The sequence below is a fragment of the Cricetulus griseus genome (assembly GCF_003668045.3).
Source record: "Cricetulus griseus strain 17A/GY chromosome 1 unlocalized genomic scaffold, alternate assembly CriGri-PICRH-1.0 chr1_0, whole genome shotgun sequence".
Classification (NCBI taxonomy): domain Eukaryota; kingdom Metazoa; phylum Chordata; class Mammalia; order Rodentia; family Cricetidae; genus Cricetulus; species Cricetulus griseus.
In genome coordinates, this window is record NW_023276806.1 from 72,014,246 (window position 1) to 72,036,664 (window position 22,419).

The 22,419-nt window shown below is 39.0% G+C and overlaps 1 long non-coding RNA gene across 2 annotated transcripts in view; it reads left to right on the forward strand.

Moving 5' to 3' along the window:
• Positions 1 to 496: 496 nt before the first annotated feature.
• The window catches only part of LOC118239597, a 65,909-nt gene continuing 43,986 nt past the window's right edge, over positions 497 to 22,419 (forward strand). For both annotated transcript variants that reach the window (XR_004772166.1, XR_004772167.1), the window contains exons 1-2: positions 497 to 813; positions 1,111 to 1,204. This is a non-coding gene — a long non-coding RNA (uncharacterized LOC118239597). The remainder of the gene's footprint in view (positions 814 to 1,110; positions 1,205 to 22,419) is intronic.

A 22,419-nucleotide genomic window follows, 5' to 3' on the forward strand; every position in this document is an offset into this window, starting at 1 on the left:
AAAACCACCAGGTGTTAAGCTCCCAAGTTATTGTGCATGTCACTTGCACTGAATATAAGACCCAAGAAATAATGGGATCTTCATATTAGCTTAAGCTAATTGATGCAAATCAAACACAAATTTATCAAGAAGCTGAAGAAGCTGAGGCTCCAGATTCATTCATTTTCCAGGCTCTGGAAGCTGCTGGGGGTTTTGAGGTGTTTGGGAGGCAAGTTGCAACCAGCAAACACTTTTCCTGTAAGGAATCTTGATAAATTCCTTGGAAATTCATAGGAAAATGGCATTTACCTTCTAAAGTGTCTATAATTTACTTGAATTAAAAAATGTTTTCATTTAAAGGTAAGTACACTGTTGTGGTGTGTGTGTGTGTGTGTGTGTGTGTGTGTGTGTGTGTGTGTGTGTGTGTGTGCCCATGCTGGCCAGATCTCAAGGTCACATTCTTCATCTATCACTTTTTTATTTTTTATTTTTTTATTTTTTGAGACAGGTCTCTCGAAGAACCTGGAGCTTGTCTGTTCAGCTACACTGGGTGGCCAGCATGCTCCACAGAACTGAGATTAATGGTGTACACCATGGAAAGAAATTCAGAAATTTGCATGGAATGGAAGCTAAAATCTTATGCTAGTCTATATCTACCTGGCAGATAGTGGCTGAAAACACATAGACCTAGTTTTTAAATTGATTTCAATATAGAATGACTATAAAGTCCAGGAGTCATGCATTGTAGACTTCAGAATGTGAGGACCTTATTGACAATGTGTGATTGGCAAAAGGGAATGTTTGGGCCTATCCTCTGGCAGTGACTGAAGTCAGGTGAGTACCTGGAACAATTCCAATGCTACTGGTGCTTACCTAGTCCCACACTATTGTAGCAGGAAAAGCATATTATGAAATGACAGTAAATTATGCAATTTAACATGTTTGATTGAAATCAATGTGCAATTATCATTAGAGTTAATGGAGCATATAATGAGGTTATTGTGAATGGGATGGGAAGTTGAGATCCACAGAAAAGTCAAACTCCAAAGTAAGAGATTTCCAAGGTAAATGTCGATGTTCCTTCCTGAAATGAGAGCTGCAACATTTAACTTATAGATTTTTTTTTTTTAGTAAACCAGACAACATGAACCACTCCATGGCTTTTGCTCAGTGTAAAGTCCCATGACACGGCCCATGGAACCACATCAGAGTCTTTCTACTATTTGTAAGTACCACTGTAACTTTTCTTTCATGATTCCACCCAAATCAGCACTGTCCAATAATTGTCTAGAAATTTTTGTCCAAAAACAGTTCTATAAATTCAGGGATTTTTGTTTGAGTTAAGCCTGTAGAAATTATAATTTTCAGTGAGAATGTGATTTCCAAAAAAAGCAGTGCAGGGGGCTTAAGGCAGTACATATCAAGACTGGAAGCTGCTTTTGTATTAGGTATAGAGAGACCTTTGTTTGTTCTTTGAGTTATCTTTTCTCTTATTCTTTTAAAAACTCTCATCAAATTAAGAGATTTAGATTTACAAATTGACGTTGTTTTCATTCTTAATGCTACACACTTTCAACCGGTTAGATGCAAATCATTTTTCTGTTCTTTATTATCACAGCTTAGAATGTGCAAAAACAACAGAAGATAGGCAAGGATAAACAGTTATTAATAACAGACAATAAGTCATAGGATCCCAAAGCAGCAGACACATTCTAAGAAGCACCTTAGTGGCTGCAAAACAGTTGCCCAGAATTTTATTCACAAAGAAGCTACCAAGTGGCTGCAATAAAAGCTGATGTGGTTATATGTTTCGATCACTAGTCATGGGTTTGAAAGGTGACATGATATGGTCTTTGTAGCACAAAGCAGGTGATAGTGCTTGGTCCCTTTACTTTCTAACTTCTTTCATCAGAAGCTACAAATGTGAACATTACCTATAAGGCAGTGACAGCATTTTGTATTTTGAAACTAGAATGTTCTGTTCACAAGACCAATTTATCACATGACACATGCACACACACACACACACACACACACACACACACACACACACACACACACACACACACACACACACTTCATGTAGCCCATTTGAATAGCCTGGGATTTGAAATCCTCTTCCCTCAGCCTCAGGAGTACTACTGTGTCAGGAGTGCACCCCCTCCCAGCTATATGTTATTTGTAAGGTACTTGAAACTGTGAATATTTCTTCAGAGTACAATAATGAGAAGGAAGGATATTACATGTGTTTGGCCATAATGGAATGCCAGGCATAAAGGCAGCTGGATTTCATTCTTTTAAAAGATATGGAAGTAAACTTTTGCTTCCAAACAAACAATAAATTTATTCTTCCTAATCCTCCAGCTAAATAAACTAAAATTTCTGAATGCTTACATAGGAGACAAACAGGGCTGAAAATTAGGGGCAGGTGGAGAAGCTAGGAACCTGTGGGCTCAAGAAAGAGATGAACTCCTTGGGTTTCTGTTTGCCATCTATATCCAGGACCCTGAACTGGAGAAGTCAGCAGACTAAGAGGATAAAAAATGGTGATAATAAGGATGCCTCAATAAAACCACATTCTCCCTAGGAAAAGATCAGCAGAAGAGAAGCCAACCGGGAAGAAAACCTGTCCACAGTAACTACTCTATTCCAGAAAGCAAAACAAACAAAACAAACAAACAAAACAAAACAAAAAAGCATCCCACCTCCATGTCTGCAAGGCCAATGGGGAGCAGATCCTACCATGGTGTCATCACAGTCCTTCTTCATTCTTAGCGTTTTCCCATAGGTAGACACAAAGTGAAAGACATATGAAGTCTCTTCATCTATGTTTTCCCCATTACACGAGTGCCTGTGCTTGTCATAAAACTAAAATTCTAATTTAAAATGTAATGAAAGGGCAGCCAGATGGCTTGCCACAAAGCCTGATAACCTGAATTTGATCCCTTAGTCCCACATAGAAGAAGAGAAGAGGTGACTCCTACAAGATGGCCTTTGACACATACACACAGACACACACACACACACACACACACACACACACACACACACAGAGAGAGAGAGAGAGAGAGAGAGAGAGAGAGAAATCAGTCCCTTTCAAATACCTCAAATCATCCAAAATCTAGTTAATTGGGGATTTGTTTTATTCTCCCAAAAGTAGTGATTGAAGACTAGATTAGAGATAAGAACTTGGAGAGGGACCAACTAGAAAAACAACATAAAATTGTCTTTGCCCTGTATGGAAAAATATTTAAGTATGTATCCTATTAATCACAGTATTTCTCAAGATTAGTGGACTAGTGTGAGTGACCCAGATGTTGCAGAGCCACCACATCCCACAGTGCTAAAAAGAGGTAGTCTATCCCTAGGATAAGGTTGCCCAGGTGACCTTCTGTAACCAGGTCTTAGCACTCATTACAGCACACAAGTAAGTTTAGATCAAGTCTCTCTCCTTTCTTGCAGCTGTAGTAGGAACTGAAAATGGATGCTTAGAATAATTTTATCATAGACAGAGTTTTAACCTTCAAGAAGCATATACAAAACACTTATGCTCAAACATTATAGTCATAATCTCATTTTATAATAAATATGCCAAACATGATCACTATTTAAATAATCACATGTGAGTTAAAAGGAGGGTTTAAAAAGCCTGAAAACTCTTCTGAGATTTAAGATACATGTATAGTTAAGTGCATAATGCAGATATAGTTTATGCTTGAAAAACACCATGTTGATTTGTTGGTTCAATCACTACAGCAACATTTATTATTGAATTATGTGAAACATTCATGGAAATGTACAAACTGGCATATGATACTTTTATAACTCATGCTAAATATATGTTTTGTTGACCAAAACTACACCTAACAATTACTCATACACACAGTTTTTGATTTTACATAATAGCTCAAAGTAGAACATTTATCATCAAGTGTAGGAGGTGTAGGATGCCACTTAGCAGATGATATAGAACAAAATAAATTATCCGTGTACCCCAAGCCCTACAAAAAGCAATATAAAGCTTCAGCATGCTTTTTCTCTTCTCAATTTTCAAATTCAAATGTTTTCCTCTGTTTAAAGTTTGTATTCATGGACAAATATTACATACATTGGTGGGTCTGTTCTTTCTATGTAATATAGTGTAGCAAGTGCACTTCCAATGTCCTTGTCAATCTTCCTACATTGCTCCACAGTTCTGCTTGTTTAGACATATTAAGTCTGCATGAGCTTATAGGAAATACACATAAACTTAATGATCAATGGAGATATCAGTCACTATTAGTTTATGATATGATATATTAAATTTAAAAGATCTTCATAATTTCACAAGATAGTTTTGAATGTTGAGTGCGTAGTATTATGAAATTAGCCATAGAAGAAGGTTTATCCAAAGTCCAAGGCAGGACAACAGATGGTTTTAGTTTGCTTGTTTGGTGAACTGATGAGATTAATGGCTACACCATCCATTCCCAGCCACAGGATCTGTCTCATCACAGGCCCAGAAACAATGCTTGCCAGCCAATAATGGCCAAGAGCCCTTGACTCTGTGATACAAGTTACACTTTTCCACCTTTCAAGCTGATTTTGTGAGCTATTATGTTTCAGTGACAGGACAACCATTATATATGTACACACAAACACACACACACACAAACACACACACACACACACATGCATGTCTGCACTATATAGCCCATTTTAATATTTATTTAATAATATGTAGTATTAAAGATCAGGAAAGTGAGTAAAATAAGCTATTTCTCATTTTTTAAGATAATAACAATCTGGCTAGATAAGTGGCATTTATTTCAAACAAAAATAGGAATAAAAAGAGAATAATAGGACCTTAGCCCCTAGTATACAAAGAGAAGGGGCTGTGGTGATGACATCCAACTATTAGAGACTTTGCATTCTCTCAAGAGCACCAAAGGCTGGTGACCCAGACTGCAGCTATTGGCCTCTGGGGGAGCATTCAAGATTCCAACCAAAACACATTCCAAGGCTCTCCACCGTAATTGTGTACACAAACCTTAAGTCATCCTGCTTTCCCTGAAACACTAGCTATAATCATAAACAAAACACAGACCTGAAACTTTATGCCCTTGTCAGCATGGCTTAGTGAAATGAAATAGTTATCTACATACACTCGGCTGAACCATCTCTGACTGCCTTCAAGAGAATGATAACACCCAGCAGGGCATCCTGGAAAGGTCAGCTGGCTTCCTCCTTCATGCTTGACAAAGTGTGCTGGGACATTATGTGGGGCTGGTGTCTTTCCACAGTGACTTTGAGTCCTTCTGGTTTAGGAGTTGTTCTTTCTTTCTTTCTTTCTTTCTTTCTTTCTTTCTTTCTTTCTTTCTTTCTTTCTTTCTTTCTTTCTTTCTTTTTGGTTTTGTGAGACAGGGTCTGGAGTTGTTCTTGAATGTGTACCATAAACTCTGATAATTATTCTAACTTGGTCAGATTTTGGATTTTATGCTATGACTGTGTTCTACACAAAAGTCTTTGGTGTAGTCAGCAATGATTTACAGTAGTAGTCTGATTTGGGGCCATTTTAAGCTCATAGCAAATTTGAGCAGAAAGTGCAGAAGTATTCTCTATGGCGCCACCTCCATACATGCATAACCTTCTACATTGACAGGATTCCCCCACAAAGCCATAACTTTGTTACAACTGATGAACCTACATGAATACATGTAGGTTCACTTTCACTTGAAGTTCATATCCATATGGGCTGCCCAGTTCTTGTATACACTCTATGGGCTTGTGTAGTTAGATAGCGACAGGAATTCCTTATAATAGTATAACACAGCATAGTTTTACTTGCCCTTAAATTGTTTCATTTTTGTGCATTCGACCCTTTCCCCACTCAGTCCCTGGCAACAACTTCTATTTTTACTGCTTCTACAACTTGACTTGTCTAGAACATCAGAAAATTAGAATTGTTTTTCTGGAATATTTACTATATATATATATATATATATATATATATATATATATATTGAAGTTTCTACTATGTCTTTTTATGTCGTGATAATTTACTTCCTTTAAGTGTTGACTAATATTCCAGGGTCTTGATATACCATAACTTATTTACTTATTTATTTATGGAAATAAATCTTACTTATGCCCAAGTTTGGATGACTATAAATAAAGCTGTGTCGACAAATGAAGGTTTTGTGCAGATACTCAGTAACTTCTAAGTACAGAAGTCCTCAAAATTGTCAAAAATTAACTTAAAACAATGAAGACATTGATCATCTAGTATTTTCACAATCTCCTTTTTTTGAGTGGCTTGGTGAATTAAAGGCCCTGATGTTGGAACCTAGGGCCTTATAATGCTACTCGAGGGCTACACCAGTGAGCTGCATATCCCTCCACTCCAGTATTTTTATTACCCCACATACATTGTATCTTATTGACTTCTTTACTTTTAAACCAGAGAAGAGAACATCACCCTTCTTTCCAGGGTCATGACTGGACACATGGGGGAATCTTATGGGTATTAAAATCAATCCCTTCTTGAAGCAATTTATTTCACAGAAACAGAAAGTGGTCAGTTGTGGCAGGAAGCCCATTCATCATGAAATATGTATGTATGTATATCAAGAATTGTGATAAATACTCAACTTTCTTATACCTTGTGGCTTCCAAAAGAACAGAAAAGTTAGAAGTGCAGAGAACTCATTTGGTTTGGTAATATGGAAAATAAGGCTCAGGGATGCAGGAGATGCCTTTAAAGTTATGCAAGTGTTGATGTATGTAAAGTTGCCCCCTAGTCTTCTCCTCTTGTTTTCTGTGTATATTGTAATACCTTCAGTTTGAAAGTCGTATTCTTACTTTCTGACTTCATTATGGTGTTGACCTTAACCTCCTTCGGTGTGATGACTCCATCTCTCACATGGTTCATATGGGTAAATCACACAGTTACAGGTAGGCAGTTATCAATTCCAGAGATATTGTTAATTTGAAATGATGAGTCACACTGGATGATCTTTGCTGATAGACACAGGGAGTTTCCCAGAGTTCGGATAGGAGAAGGCTGCCCAAGGCTTCTGTGCATGTATGCAAGTCTGCTGCCCCCTGTGGAATTTATAAGCAGTGCAGGTGATGGCAAATTCACAGGCACTCAAATCATCTCCCCTTCACTGTGGATTTTCTATTTTCTATTTCTTTTCCTTTTTTTTTTTTTGTTATTTGAGTAAGAGACTTATTAAAAGCATTATTCACTCCATAAACAGACAAGACAATGTCGAAGTCTCCTTGAAAAAAAAAAAGCTAATGGGACACATTTCTTATACATTTAAAGGAAGGGAGAGTATATATATATATATATATATCACATTACTGATGAGTACTCCATAGTACATGCTTTGTAGTCAAGCTATCTGTGATTCCTGTCTAGTGGGAGGTTGAGGGTGCATAAAGCGTGGTGGGATTTGTTAGCCTGCAGCCCATATCAGTTATGAAGTTGAGGAGAGCAAGAATCTACAGAAAGAAAATTAATGGAATTGCTTTCCAATATGATGTGGCCCTGCTTATATTTTTGTAATCACTTGCCCAGCAGATGGATGTCAAAAGGAGCTCTTAATTGGTCTAAGTAATAAAAACCCAAGGTCAGATATAGAGGAAAATGCTGAGAGATCCTGAGGGGTGAAATTTGAGGTCTCATAAGTCTTTAGCCATTGTCAGTGTGTTATTGCTTCCAGTTTGTGATTGGAAATGTAAGCTCTTAGATGCTGCCCCAACATGTGTTGCCTACTGTCTGTGTCCCACTATCAATGGATTATTATTCCTCTGGAACTGTGTTTTAGTTTGGGTTTTATTGCTGTGAAGAGACATCACGACCATGCAACTCTTATAAAGGAAAACACTGAATTGGGTGTGGCTTAGAGTTCAGAGGTTTAGTCCATTGTCATGGACAGGTAGCATGGCAGCATGCAGGCAGACGTGGTGCTGGGGAGGTAACTGAGAGATCTTCATCTGGATCAGCAGGCAGCAGGAAGAGAGAGACTCTGGGCCTGGCTTGAGCATTTGAGACTTCAAAAGTCTTTGTACTCTATCACAGGGTCAACATTGTTTAAAAGTCTAAAGTTCAAATTTTCTTTTGGGATTCATGCCATCTCTCAACTGTAATCCTAGTTCAGAAGTTTAGTTCATTATTGTCATAGCAGGAAGCATGGCGGCAGACAGGCACACATGATACTGGAGAGGAAGCTGAGAGTTCTACATCTGGATCCATAGGCAGTGGGAAGAGAGAGTGGACTGTCTAGTTTCTGTTTCCTTCCTAAATTCTCTTCCACCACATGATTGAGGTGAAGTGGTTTTCTTTGTAAAAGTTGTATCACAGAAAAACAGAGTATGAGTTATACTCTCACAGTCTAGCAATCTTTATCACAGAGAATAGGTGCAGTGTTGAACACAAACTCACTTAATCGAAATGAGGAAAATGGTGCAGATGAAGGCTCTTCATGTATGAATCTGTGTAACTTTGTCCCTTTATGAATGTTGACCACTGACCTGGAAGATCCTTGTGGAGACATGGTTACAAAATAAATAGAGTAGAAAAAAAATGGGAAAGTAGAATGCATGTAATTCTACTAAGAGAAAAAAGAGTTCAGATATATATTCCATAGTGATTTTGAGGCCATGGCAACAATTGTTTGAATGTAGCCAACAGAGAAATGTTAGGAATACAATACTAACTGACATGTACCTTTGACAATCACATAGTTTAATTTGGAAGGTAATTTTACTTTGAAAATTTCTAATTTTAGAGTGTGTGCATGCATGTATACATGTGCATGTGTATGCATGCGTGGGCATTGTGAAGACTGGAAAATTGCCAGTGTTTTGTTAAATATTCTTCCAAATCAACTATTTTGAATAGATGAACACTCCTGGACCATCCAGGTAGTCAAATGATCTTATGCTTTGTCTGATAAATCACTCAGACCACTCAGGGCTATTGTTGGCCCAGATATATAAAAATAACTCTCAGCCTCCCCCAATCTTTTCTTGCCAACTCACAAATACCCACAGAGATTCAATATTATCCTAGGATGGGGACCAAACATTTTCTCTGAGATTATTTGTACTACTTATAAGGACAAAATTTATTTTTTGATAAATATTCTTGGTTATATTTAGTAACCAACAGGCTCATTCTGTTCTCTGCTGGAATTCTCTCTCTAGAGCTCAGATATCTCTGTTTGGTGGATTCTGAAGTGTAATCCAATATAGCCTTACTACATATGGACTCCATCTTAGGATTAATTATTCACATGACAGATAACATATGTGTAAAAAGTATTATACATACAGTTATTACGAAGGGAAAGGAAAGGCTTTGAGAATAAATTACTAAGGTTTTAGTCTCAGTTTTAGCCACTAATAATTACAGACTCAAATTTAATGTAACAAAAGTGTATATTTTCTTCAAGGACCAAGAAATGATGATACTGGTCCACTAGACGTTGGTTGTCAAGATAACCAAAAATAGTATTATTTATGGTCTTCAAAATTCATATTTCAATATAACTGGAAGTAAAATCTACATTAAAATTAACCATCAGTAATTGGCAGGGCAGTGGTGGTGCTTGCCTTTAATCCTGGCACTAGGGAGGCAGAGGCAGGCAGATCTCTAAGAGTTCGAGGTCAGCCTGTCTGCCGAGCAAGTTCCAGAACAGCCAGGGGCTACACAGAGAAACCCTATCTCAAAAAAACAAACCAAAAAGCAAAGAAAAACCTTGCCATAATTTTCTATTCATTCAACTATTTACTGCTCACTCAATTTGAGGAAATGATTGTTGTAGGCACAAGAGAAACAGTGCAGACATTCAACAAGGAAGATGTAGTCACTGTCCTCTGGAGCTTCCAATCTGGTTCACCTCAGAGGCCACATGGCTACCATTAGCTTATGTGTCTGCTATGACAACCTGTGTTACTGGGTGTTAGACTTTCACATGTTAAGACTTAGTTAGAAGCAGATTGGAGATCGAAGAGTAAAGAGGATCTAGCATAGCAAATCTATTTTACAATTTGTTGAGTGTAGCCATATCAGCATTCTAATCATCATCTGAATTCTAATATAGGTCATAAGAAATTATATAATAATATATATGTATATATATACTTAAATATATTTAATTCCATGTATACTTATCTATATTGAGATATGTAAGAGAGATGATATAAATCCTGTCTTTGAAAACTATATTTTTCAGAAAAGTAAGACATTCAGTCTTTCATATGAAGAAAGAAGTTAAATAGTCTCCAGTCAATTCAGTAATCTCTGAATGATTGTTTTCTGTCTGAATGCTATTACACAGTTTCCAAATGGGTTTTCAAAGTACAGAAGGTAAGGACTTGAGTACAAATATTTAACAAAGCACAGAGAAGTGTAAGGAGCACAGGAAGCCCCAGTGAGAGAAGTCCTAAGGAAATGTGTGTTGTTGGTATGAACACAGCCATGTTGAGAATTCCAAAGCCTTGGGCCCATAGGACATAAGCAAAGCCATTTCCCCATTTGGGCCAGGCTCAAGTGGGATGCCAAAGCTTTCCTTGGGAGTCAGAATGTGAGTGTTTTTGGATGATTGATCAGCATGTGCCAAGACTAGCAAGTACAGCTTCCCTCCCCTGAGACTGTTGCCTGCAAAGCCTTCCTACCCAGATGAGCTGACTTCTCCCCTTGTGCTGTTCCTAATAAACATGGTGGGGATCCTGAGTTGTGAGGGCAGCAGAGACCCACCTGATAGCAGCTTCATTATGCATGTCTATACTTCTTCATTCCCATTACACACCACTCATGGTTCCAGGACTTAAGCTGCATGGTTTGTGCAAGAAACACCATCCTAGACCGAGGCTCTAGAGAACACCAGCATTAAGAGCAGAGAGAGAGAGAGAGAGAGAGAGAGAGAGAGAGAGAGAGAGAGAGAGAGAGAGAGAGAGAGAGAGAGAGAGAATGTGTGTTATGTGTGTTTCTTCCTTCTGTCTCACCTGCCTGCTCTGTCTTCCTTTTCCTCAATGCTTTCACTCTTCTTTATTGCACTTGAGTAGATGAAAAAGCTGTGTCAAAGTTCCACATGTGGCTTCTTACAGCTCTTTTTTATGGCAAAGAGGAAGAGGCTCTGGCCAGGATAATCTATGCTTGCAGATATCCATGGACTTGAAGAAAATGGAAGCCCACAGCAGATAAGGCAATCACATTGGCTATGCTGAAATCATGGCAAACTGACATCACTGGAGAAAGGAGATACTATTATGCTTCTGGTTTTGGTGAAATTGAAGGTGGGGTATCAGTGATGGTAATGACAGCTGTGGCCAACAAGAACGGAAGGATAAAATATGGGGCAAAGATAAGGAAAGGTTTTACGGGGACAATTGCTTAGTCAAGGAGGAATCTGTTCCCTCACTTTCATTATAGGCAAAGCCAATCCTCTTCTCTCCAAAAGACTGTGGACCAACCCTGAACACTCCCATAGGCTCCCATTACAGAAATCCAGTTTTAGGGGCCTTGTGAACTTGTAACCCGGCATCTATAATTGCTGGGTTTCTGTACATACTGTACTTCTTGAGAATACACCAAATCATGTACGTAAATGTGCACTTTAAAGTTAAGACTTATAGATTTCAGCAACTGTACACTCAATTCAGTAAAGTCAAGTTAAAATTGTTGATACTGCTAAAGCAAACAAAACAAAGCAAAAACCTTATGGATGAAAGATTCAAGAGGAGGCTGAGAGACCAACATCAAGGACAAAGTTCTAATGGTTCAATACTAGCCATTTGCTGTTTTCAGAATGCAATTTCTATAGGACTCACTGAACAAAAAGAGATTGCTTAAGACAGCCGTTTGCTGAAACTGTGAATTAGCCCTCAGATACTCTTGTGAAAGCTTTCATGCTGAATGTCCTATCTTTGAGGAGTGGACAGGAGATGCAACTTATATGGAATAAAGAAAAGAAGATGAGATGATCAATCACTTTGAGTCTCTTAGTCATGCTGGGTTTTCACTTTAAGCTGCCATTGAGTATATAATATAAAGTAGTTAGACAACCGGTGAACATTATTTTATGCATTTCATTTATTTATGTAGAGACATGTTCAAAAATGTCTTCATGCTATTGGTTTCATCAGAGATTGTCAAAACCAAGAACAACTGAACACTCAATGGCTTGTAGGTCCGTGGCACAAAGCAAAACATTGTGTCCCTATACCCAACAGACTATGCCAAGTCAGCCAAATCTGCACTAGCTCATTCCTCTCCTCCAGTAGGTAATATGAAGGGTACCAAAAATAGAGGTACAATGCTCAGTATCTTGTGTAAAAACTTTAGAATTATCTTTCTAGATCTCAAATGGCTACTTAGTGATATTAGGATCTACTAGAAGACAGTGGAGTGCATTACAGTACAGCAACCAAAATAAATGGGAGAACATGTAAGCACACAGTGTTTCATCTAAAGTAGTTATTTATATCTAGATACATTTTTCATTACATAAGGAGATAAGAAAACCTAGGGGTATTTTACAAAAGAATTTCATCTAGATAAATGGCACTCAGAAAATATCTTATCTTTGCAACTGAAAATGTCTTGGTTTGTGTGTATGGGTGTTTTGCTGAAAATAACATTAACAGAACTCATTTAAAATTAAAATGTTCATATGCTGCAGCAATGAAAAGTATATAAATATTTTCCTGCATATTGTATGGCAAAAGTATAATTACCACAGAAACAACTCATTTCTATCAAAATAGTCAAAGGAAACAGGTGTGGAATAGATTATATTCCATTTGAAACATCGTTTGCGTTACTGCTGTTAAATAGGTTTATGTGAAACTACACCCTCTGGGGAAAAATGAACTCAGAATGAATCATGCAGCCAAAGGTCATTGATCTAAAAATATAGGTCCTGTGAAACGGATAAACATGTTATGCTCAGTGAAAGCCACCAAGCAGAGGATTTCAGAATCCTTCCAAACCATTTAAGCTTGCCATGCTGTTAATTAATTTATCAGAGATAGGGAAAACAGCCACTCTCCAATGCCCTGGCCTCAGGGAGCAAGGCAGATAAAAGGTGATCCTGCAGAGACAAGGCAGACATCAAAGGGCTTAACCCCTCCCCAGGAGGAGAGGGAGCATATGGGCAGCACAGAGCAGATCCAGGAGCCCTAACCCGGATTTCTTTTAGAAAGCAGATTGAGCAGGGCCTGTGCAAATGCTGCTGATAGAGACAGCAATGCATCTGCCCCGGAACTGACTGATGACAGCAGAACCTAGAATAAATTTAAACCAAGACATTAAAAATACTTTAAAAAGTTACCAGATGTTCTTAGTTTTGGATGATGTTTCAACTTTTTTTTTTTTTTCTGAGCCCTTAGCTAGCCAGTCACTTTCTCTGATACTGTGTGTACATTACCAAGTTTCCAGTAGCTTGATATTAATAATTGCCTTGCCTCCACTGGTATATATTTTTATAGTCCTGCTTTGGTGGGAGAGAAAGGAAAAGGAAGAAAATTTTCTAATTGCCTCTTGACAACATTGTTCATTGGCAAATAAATATACACATAACCAATGGTGAGAGAGTGATATCTGTTTATTTTGGATACATGTTATTTATGCACATAATGCCATTTAAGAATTAAAAATGCAAAACAAGTACACGTAAGGCTGGCTTTTACTATCATCATGTGCAGATATCGATAGTAATAAAGGACTGTTTTTGCTAGAGTGAAACCCTCTCTCCCTGAGCTGACTTCCTCCTGTAGGGGTGTGCGTGGGAATTTGTTCATGATCACAGAGAAAGGGCCCTATGGGGGGATCTCTTTTATTTTGCAGGGATTTTTTGTTATTTTAATTGGAAACAAGATTGTTTTATAGAATGGAATTTAATCATATGGGCATTTTTGTCAAGTGGAAGGAAAATATAGTTTAATTCAAAATTTAACACTAGTCTAGTACAAAATCCTAACTATTTATTATTGAAAAATTTCCTTGTTTTCTTTAGCTAGAGTTCTATTGTCTTCAAGCAGTCTTCCCACAGACTGATATATATATATATATATATATATATATATATATATATATATATATATCATAAATGTTACCTATGACACACGTACTCACCCACAATATAAATGCACACACACACATATCCTGTTTACTTGGTGGAGCTATATTAAGGGAAATGAATGGCTGGATAATTGGGAACTTCACAGATCCAAATTCTTTTGTGGATAGATCTCTGAAAGCTGGTGATGGATGAGATTGTGTTAGAGACTAACAGAAAAATCTAGAGCAACTAGACTATACAGGGAATTTAGTAAAGGAGCAGAGAAAGAGGAATGAAAAAACAAAATTTCAATATGTTGACCTTGATTTAGATATAAAGAACTGGGAGGCTAGTATGGTGTCTATAATTTGATTTATAGTCCAGAAAGAACTCTAGGATGTTAAGTTTATACTGTCATTCTCTCTCTCTCTCTCTCTCTCTCTCTCTCTCTCTCTCTCTCTCTCTCTCTGTGTGTGTGTGTGTGTGTGTGTGTGTATAAAAACTGAATTATGGGAAAGCAAAGATCTCCATGCTGATGTTGAGGAGTACCAACTTAAAGATAAATAGAATAAAAGATAAATGAAAATTTCCAGGAGTAGCCAGAGAATATGAAGGGTAAACAAAGTAGCATGGGAGAAGTCACCACAGATGAAGACGAAGGGGGCTTATACTCCACTGAGAAGTTGGGATGAGAAAGGAAGAAAGTTCATTAGAAACTATATCAGAAAGGTCACTACTGACTTTATCAAGAGACAGAAAGAAGTAGTGAGCTCAAAGCCCATCCGCAATGGATTGGGCAATAAGGAAATAGAAGCAGAAGCCCTAGCACAGACAACCAAGTGGCTAATGAGTGGGAAATAATCACAGAGGGCTGTTAAATCAGGAAAGAAATTGAATTTTTGTTGTTATTGTTGTTTGTCTTTAAGTCAAATGCCTTTACTGGTGATTACACTGTGAAAAGATGAATCTAAGAATGTGGAGGGTAAATGCATATGACAGAATGAGTCTCTAAAGATGTGTGAACAAAGAGTGATATATCAAGTGTGGACAGGAAATGATGCCAATCCTGACAAGTGGGATGAAAGTGGGAAGAATTCATGTTTCTATAGACTACGAAGCAAGGCATTCATGGGATCCTTGATAGCTTCTCTTTGCTTTATTTATTTCCCCAAATCATTCCTGTGACATAGAAAATGAAATGCTTTGCAATAAATAGGAAAGAAAGTGATGGGTTGGTTGGAAGGCAAATACTTTGAGAAAGCGCACTAACAGAGATTGGTGGGATACATTAAGAGTCTGGGCAGGGCTGGGTGCCAGTTTTCAGCAAATGACACCAGAAGGACACACAGACCAAGCTTTGTAGTGGGCATTTTCTTTGGGCCACCAACCAGCTCCCAAATAAAGACACAGAGACTTGTTATTAATTATGAAGGCTTGGCCTTAGTTTAGGCTTATCCCACTAGTTCTGTTAACTCCATGCAACCTGTTTCTATTCATCTACATTTTGCCTTGGGCCTTTTTACCTTTCTTTTTACATGCAAATTTCATTTTTTATTTTTAGCTGAGTAATCGCCTTTTGCATACATAAAGCACATTTTTTTACTTTTTTAAACTTAAATTAGAAACAATCATCTTTTCAAGAAATGATCTTTTTTATTAGTTCAAATTAGAAACAAGCCTGCTTCACATGTCACTCCAGCTCCCTCTCCCACCCTTCCTCCCCCACCAACTCCGCACTCCATTTCCCCTCTGCTCCCCAGGGAGGGTAAGGCCCTCCATGGGGTATCCCCAAAGTCTGTCATATCCTCCTGGGCAGGGCCTAGGCCCTCCCCCATGTGTCCAGGCTGAGAGAGCATCCCTCCACATGGGATGGGTTCCCAAAGTCCTTTTTCACTCCAGGGATAAATACTAATCTACTACTAGAGGCCCCATAAGTGCCGAGGCCTCCTCAATGACATCCATATTCAGGGGTCTGGATCAGTCCCATGCTGGCCTCCGAGACATCAGTAAGCACCCCCACCCTTGTTCAGGGCAGTTGTTTCTGTGGGTTTCACCAGCCAGTCTTGATCTCTTTGTTCATCACTCCTCCCATTCTGCAACTGGGTTCCAGAATCAGTTCAGTGTTTAGCTGTGGGTGTCTGCCTCTGCTTCCATCAGCCACTGGATGAAGGCTCTAGGATGGCATATAAGATAGTAATCAGTATCAGTATAGGGGAAGAACATTTAAGGTAGCTTCTCCACTATTGATTAGTTGGTGTCATCAGTGTAGATCTCTGGAAATCACCCTAGTGCCAGATCTCTCCTCAAACCTAAATTGGCTCCCTCTATTATGGTATCTCTCGTCCTTCTCTCCTTTATTTTTCCTCCGACTGAAACTTCCCATTCCCCCATTTTCTACTCTTCCCCCCTCATCTCCCCCTCTCTTTCTCCCAGCTCCCTCTCCCCTACTCCCATGCTCCCAATTAGCTCAGGAGATCCTGGCCCCTTGTCCTTCCCTGGGGGACCATGCATTCTCTTGAGGTCCTGCTTGTTTCCTAGTTCGTTTGGTGATGTAGATTGTAGGCTGGTAATCCTTTGCTCTATGTCTAAAATCCATATATGAGTGAGTATATGCCATGTTTGTCTTTCTGTGACTGGTTTACCTCACACAGGATGGTTTCTTCTAGTTCCATCAATTTGCCTGAGAATTTCAAGATTCCATTGCTTTTTTTTTTCTGCTGAGTAGTAATCCATTGTGTAAATGTACCACATTTTCTCTATCCATTCTTCAGTTGAGGGGCATCTAGGTTGCTCCAGATTTTGTCTATTACAAATAATGCTGCTATGAACATAGCTGAACAGATGTCCTTGTTGTATTATGAATGTGCATTCTTTGGGTATATGCCTAAGAGAGGAATTGAGACAGACTGATTCCAATTTTCCTGAGAAACATCCATACTGATTTCCAAAGTGGTCATACAAGTTTGCACTCCTACCAGCAATGGAGGAGTGTTCCTTTTCCTTCACATCCTCTCCAGCACAGACTGTCATTGGTGTTTTTGATTTTAGTCATTCTGGCTGGTGTAAAATGGTATCTCAGAGTTGTTTTGAGTTGCATTTCCATGATGGCTAAGGATGTTGAGCACATTCTTATGTGTCTTTCAGCCATTTTAGATTTTTCTGTTGAGAATTCTGTATATAGTTCTGCACCCCACTTTTTCTTTTTCTTTTTTTGGTTTTTCGAGTCAGGGTTTCTCTGTGGCTTTGGAGGTTTCCTGAAACTAGCTCTTGTAGACCAGGCTGGTCTCGAACTCACAAAGATCCACCCGCCTCTGCCTCCTGAGTGCTGGGATTAAAGGCATGCGCCACCACCACCCGGCTTGCACCCCACATTTTTAATTGCAGTTTTTGGTGGTTTGGTTTCTAGCTTCTTGAGTTCTTTGTATACTTTGGAAATCAGCCCTCTGTCAGATGTGGGGTTGGTGAAGATCTTTTCCCATTATGTGGACTGTCGTTTTGTCTTGCTCACTGCATCCTTTGCCTTTCAGAAGCTTCTCAGTTACAGGAGGGCCCTTTTATTAATTGTCAATCTCAATGTCTGTGCTACTGGCGTAATGTTCAGGAAGCAGTCTCCTGTGCAAATTCGTTCAAGGGTATCTCCCACTTTCTCTTCTAGAAGATTCAGTGTGGCTGCATTTATGTTGAGATCTTTGATCCATTTGCACTCCAGTTTTGTGCATGATGACAGGTATGGATCGATCTGCAATCATCTGCATGTCCGAATCCAGTTGTGCCAGCACCATTTGTTGAAGATGCTATCTTTTTTCCATTGTTTAAACTTAGCATCTTTGTCAAAAATAAGGTATTCATAGGTGTGTGGGTTGTGTGTGAGGTTTTATGTGTGGTTTGAGCTTTAGTAATGTTTCTTTTACAAATGTGGGTGCCTTCGCATTTGGGGCATAGATGTTCAGGATTGAGACTTCATCTTGATGGACATTTCCTCTGATGAGTATGAAATGCCCTCCTTCATCTCTTTTGATTGATTTTAGTTTGAAGTCTAATTTGTTAGATACTAGGATTGCTACACTAGCTTGCTTCTTGAGTCCATTTGTTTGGAAAATCTTTTCCCAACCATTTACTCTGAGGTAATGTCTGTCTTTGAAGTACAGGTGTGTTTCTTTGATGCAGCAGAAGGATGGATTCTGTCTTAGTATTGATTCTGTTAGCCTGTATGTTTTTATAGTCAAGTTAGGACTTTTGATACTGAGGTATATTAATGTCCATTGATTATTGGTTCTTGTTTGTTTTGAATTTGTTGTTGGTGGTGTTATTATGTGTAGATTTCCCCATCTTTTTTCTTTTGGTATTTGGTAAAGTGGAATTATCTATTGCCTATGTTTTTGTGAGTGTAGTTATCTCTTTTAGGTTGGAGTTTTCCTTACAGTACTTTGTGTAGGGCTGGATTTGTGGATATGTATTTTTTAAATCTGGTTCTGTAATGGAATACCTTGTTTTCTCCATCTATAGTGATTTAAAGCTTTGCTCAGTACATTAGTCTGGGTTGGCATCCATGTTGCTTTAGTGTTTGTAGGATGTCTATCCAGACCTTCTGGCTTTCAAATTTCCATTGAGAAGTTGGGTGTAATTCTGATTTGTCTGCCTTTAGGTTACTTGGCTCTTTTCCTTTGCTGCTCTTAATATATTTTCTTTATTCTGTAAGTTTGGTGTTTTGATTATTATGTTGCAAGGGGATTTCTTTCTGTGGTCTGTGTGGTGTTCTGTAAGCTTCTTGTACTTTCATAGGCGTATCCTTCTGTAGGTTCGGAAACTTTTCTTCTATGATTTTGATGAATATGTTTTCTGTACCTTTGAGCTGTATTTCTTCACCTTCTTCTATACCTAATATTCTTAGGTTTGGCCTTTTCACGGTGTCCCATATTTCCTGGATATTTTCTGTTTGGGATTTGTTGGACTTGAGATTTTCTTTGATTGATGACTGTATATCCTCTAGTGAGACTTCAACACCTGAGATTCTCTCTTCCATCTCTTTTATTTTATTGGTTATACTTACATCTTTAGTTCCTGATTGTTTATTCAGCCTTTCATTTTCCAGCATCCCCTCATTCTGTGTTTTCTTTACTTTTTCTATTTCAGCTTTCAGCCTTGAGCTTTGTTGATTGTTTCCTTCACTTGTTTGGTTGTTTTTTTCTTGGCTTTTTTTTAGATTCTTTAAGAGATTTATTTATTTCTTGAAATTTTTTGCTTGGTTTTTCTTCTATTTCTTTAAGGGATTTTCTTGTTTTCTCTTTAAGGGTCTTTATCATCTTCATAAATAATTTTTAAGTTCTGTCTTTTCTTCTTCCTCTGTGTTGTGCTTTTCAGATCTTGCTGGTGTAGAGTCCCTAGATTCTGGTGGTGTCGTATTGGTCTTTCTGTTGTTGAATGTGTTTTTATTCTGTCTTCTGCTCATCTCTTCTTCCAGTGGGTGCATGTGGGGTCTCTCTATTTCTTCTTGTCACCCAGTGGTGTATGTGGGCCAAGACTTCAGTGTCTACAACTCTGGATGTTCTGGTCTCTCTTGGTATTCTCCTCACTCAAGCAGAGAGTGGAGGGCAGAGGGTCAACCAAGAGTGAGGTGTTTCAGGACTCAGGGAGGTCCTTCTTATCTGGGATGGTCCACTCTATGCCAGGATCATGCCCAGAAAGATCCAAGGAGGGGGTGATGGCTGGAGTTGGGGCGGGGGCAGAGCTGACACTCACCTCAGCAGAGGGCAGGGCTGAGGGGAAACCAATTAGAGACAATCTTATTTTAAATATCAATCCCAGTTCCCTGTCCCTCCCACACCCTCCCATGCTCCCTACCAACCCCCACCCCATCCCTCTTCTGCTCCATAGAAAGGGAGAAGCCCTCTATAGGGGATCATCAAAGTCTGTCACATCATTTAGGGTAGGGCCTAGGCCCTCTCCTGTTTGTCTAGGCTGAGAAAGTATCCCTCCACAGGGAATGGGCTCCCAGTGTCCATTCGTACACTAGGGATGAATACTGTGACACTATCAGAGGCCCCATAGACTGCCCAGGCCTCCTTACTGACACCCACATGCAGGGGTCTTGGTTCCATCTTATGCTGGTTTCTGAGCTGTCAGTCTGTAGTCCATGAGCGCCCCTTGTTCAGGTTAGCTGTTTCTGGGGGTTTCCTGAGCCTGGTCTTGACCCCTTTGCTCATCACTCCTCCCTCTCTACAACTGGATTCCTGGAATTTAGCTCAGTGATTAGCTGTGGGTCTCTGCTTCTATTTCCATCAGCTACTGGATGAAGGCTCTAGCATGGCAAATAAGGTAATCATCAATCTCATTATCCGGGAAGGGCATTTAAGGTAGTCTGTCTCCTATTGCTTACTTAATTGGGGTCATCCTTGTAGATCTCTGGACATTTCTCTAGTGCCAGATTTCTCTTTAAACCTATAATTGTTTACTCTATTAAAGTATCTCTTTTCTTGCTCTCCTCTATTCTTCCCTTGACTCAATCTTCCTGGTCCCTCATGTCTTCCTCATATCCTCTTCTCCCCTTCTCTTTCTCCTAACTCCCTCTCCCCTCCCCCCATGTTCCCAATTTGCTCAGGAGATCTTGTCCCTTTCCCTTTCTCTGGGGGACCATATATGTCTCTCTTAGGGTCCTCCTTGTTTCCTAGCTTCTCTAGAGGTGTGAATTGTAGGCTGGTAATCCTTTGCTCTATGTCTAATATCCGTATATTAATGAATACATACCATGTTTGTCTTTTTGTGATTGGGTTACCTCACTCAGGATTTCTGTATGTTCTACTTTACTGCTTCCTCCATCTCTGGCTGGCTAAACCCTGATGCCTCCCTGGCATCTTCCTAGAGTCTCTTTTTCTTTCTTCCTTCCTTTATCCTGAGCCTAAATTCCTCCTCCTACTTTCTCCCTCTGCCTGGAAGTTCCACCCATACCTTCCCCCTCCTATTGGCCATTCAGCTTTTTACGACACCACTTGGGTGCCTTAAACAGGCAAGGTAAAACAGCAACATGTCTTTACACAATTAAACAAATGCAACACATCTTTACATAGGTAAACAATTGTTCCACAACAGAGCTCTACTTCCATATGCTTTCTTCTAGTTGTCCTTGACAGTTTAGATAAAGTAGAAGAGTTGTCACTGAGGGAATCAGTCCAGGGTTGAGGCATACAGGCCTGTTGAGGTGAATGAATAAAATAGGGGGGGCACAGAAATATGCAACTTATGACTGTCACTCACTTTGTTGGCTTACTAATTGCTTTCCATTGTGTTATAAGAGGTAATGGGTTATCACAAGGTATAGAAATTCAGTATAGAAATACAAGAATAAGATATGATTCCTATATTGACTCCTGAGCCTCCTGTGATGAATGCTTCATCTCCATCTTTTGATACTACTGGGAAAGTGGGAGCTTTAAGAGGTGAGGCCCAGAGGGAGGAAGTTGGGTTATTTGGAATATTGTGGTGTTAGTCTCTTCAGTCTTTCCTTTTCCATCATGATATAAGTGACATCTTCTGCCACACACTCCCACTGTGGGGGGCTGCCTCTCACCAGGCCCAGAGGCCATGATCAGGTTATCATGCATTGAAAGTGCTGATACTGTGAGTCAGAATCAATCTTTCCTTTTCATGGCTTGGTTATCTCAGGCATTTTGTCACAGTGCCTGAAAACTGACCTACACAGACTCCTTAATGACTGTTTACAGTCTAGGAAGTTTTACTTAAAAGATAAGGCAGTCAGTCACCAATCTGTCTTATTCTACTCTTTGAGGGGGTCTTTAAGTGTTTTGATAAGCTGACATTTGTCTGCCTACCGTGGTGTGCCTCTAAATGCCTTCTAAGTCCAGCTTGATGTGTTGGTTTATAAAAGCAATCTGAATTCTTGAAAGTGGAATGGTGATCATATGTTTCCATTTTTCACATGTTTTATTTAGTCCCACTTTGTTCTGAGGAAAGGACAGGGTGCCAGAGGGAATACATATCCAACTGAAAAAAATTTCTCATGTCTTTCTGGGTGAAATTCCTGCTCATAGAGCAACTTTTTTTTTCTGGCTTAAAACTGTTAGAGTGAAAAAAAATCAAAATTAAAAAAAAGCATAGTGCTGAGGCTAAATTTAACCCAGAAAAGCACTTTACTATCAGAGTGAGTCTATTTTGTTCTCTTAGTAATAATGGGGAGTGACATGTCTTTGCCACTAGCTGATTTTGTGTCTTTGCCTTTTTTGCCAATAGCCACAGGGCTGTATGTTGATCATTATAGGTGGTGACACACAGTGTTGGTACAAGTTTTTCTAACCCCCACTTTGTGGGAATGGGCTGGAATTTGGACATTTTATGTGCTGATAGGTAATTGCCAAGTTGAATATTATGAATT